This window comes from Metopolophium dirhodum, chromosome 1 (genome assembly GCF_019925205.1).
Source record: "Metopolophium dirhodum isolate CAU chromosome 1, ASM1992520v1, whole genome shotgun sequence".
In the NCBI taxonomy this organism is placed as follows: Eukaryota; Metazoa; Arthropoda; class Insecta; order Hemiptera; family Aphididae; genus Metopolophium; species Metopolophium dirhodum.
Genome location: NC_083560.1, coordinates 17,354,693 through 17,356,749, shown reverse-complemented (window position 1 = coordinate 17,356,749; position 2,057 = coordinate 17,354,693).

Genomic DNA, 2,057 nt, shown 5'->3' with positions numbered 1-2,057 from the left:
AAGTATACTTCGTTTGCAGCTAGTCGAGGTAAGTCATCACGTGCACACCAATCTATAGTAATAATACAATAGTGGAATAGAAACAAACATATAAAACATCTTATAGTTTTCTTTGATACTTATTAACGCCAGCTTTTCTCGTCTTTTGTTTCTATTCTACTACAAATTAAATTATTTTACATTGATTAGTGTAAATTGATACAATATTATATTTCTATAATATCATTAATTCATCGGAATATTCCAATGACCATTGCAAAATGGTATTTTTTTTACATAATTCGGTTCCAACCATTTCAAAAATATCTGCCAGATTTTAGATTCTGAGTGAAACGATGAATGTATTGATTTTACAATGATATGTGTTTTTTTTTACTTTTGTGTCTGTGTACACGATAAGTAGTCGAAATAATGCTTCGATTTTCAACTTCAGTATGTTGTTCGATGGGAAAGTGAATATTGTTGGTGCATTGGGGTAGTCAACATTTCAAATTATCAATAGTTTTCAAGTGCCAGGAAAAAAAACATGAACATTTAGGAAAACGTGAATTTTTACGCAAAATAGGTTTTCCACAAAATTGATTTTGATTTTTAGTGTACCTAACTCTAAAGCAAATGAACGCATAAACATAAAATTTTCACCGGTCGTTTATAATTACATTTTCTATACACGATAAAATGTTCAAAATATTTTGATTTATTTTGAACTGTCTTGGAACATTTTCTGTTTCCAATTTTATTAGTCTCTTTTTCTATGAATGTCAATAAAACTTTATTTGTTGAGTAAAAAAGCTTAAAAATATAATACAAGGCTCTTACTATATTATTAAAAGGATATTTGAAAAATATTAAAAATCCTTAGTCATAGTTTTTATTTATAGGCATTTAAAGTTTAAATCTTGACAAAATACGGAAAAATCACGAAAATTAGCAAATTATTTTGAGTTGAGAATTCGTAAAAATTTTTTTTTTTTAATCTAAGATTTAAAAATGTAATACAAGATTTCTTATGAGTTGGCCTACCTTTGTGAAAAAAAAAATGTCTACAAGCAAATCAAATTTCATTTTTATAAAAATATATGAAATATATTATAAATAATATGAACGTTTGACATTCATATTTTTACAACATTTGTATTCACTCGATTTCTCGTGTAACGATTCTCTTATTTTGTTGTAATTAAAAAACGTATGACTGTAGATACTTAAAAACTTCACTGAATGTTTGTATAAGGATTTTCTATACAGGATAAAATTTTAAAAATAATTCGACTCTTTTTGAGCTGTTTACGGGCATTGTCAGTTTTCAATTTTTTTAGTTTTTTTTTCTATAAATATCAATAACATTTTATTTGTTGGGAAAAAAGCTTGAAAATTTAATATAAGGCTCCTGATATATCATTCTAATAGCAGTTGAAAAATAAAAAAATACATACGCAAAATTTTTATAGTTTAGGATTTAAAATTTAAAACAAGGTCCCACGTAAATAAGTAAATATATAAATTACTTTATTCACAATAATATCATCAAATATACTTAGTAATATCATAGGCTGACTGAGGTTTCGCTCAGAATCGTTTTTCTTATACAATGATATATTATATCATTGAATCCAAATTTAACACCATCCATTACAGTGGTACCCACTTGTAACCTACTGAACAGCAGAGCGACATCCACTTAGCCACTTTTTTTTAGATCTATTTATGATAAAATTGTTTTTTGCGTATCTTTTATTTACTCAGGTGTAATTAACTGTTTTTTTTTAAATATATAGCAGTAATTTTAAGATACATTTTTTTAAAAGGGTTCGACGATTAGTTTTTTATATAAATTTGCTGTCGAGCACATTCGTTCTCTATTGGGGAGTATTCTACCCAGATAGCAAGAAATTGTTTTTTTTATGTCAAAAAAATATTTTATTTTTAATGATATCATTATATAATTGTTACAGTTTCATTATATGCTCATCAAAAAAATGTTATTTTATTGATTATATAATGTTATTTGGCCAACAGTTTGAGATTTTATAATTATCAAAAATAAAATAATGATT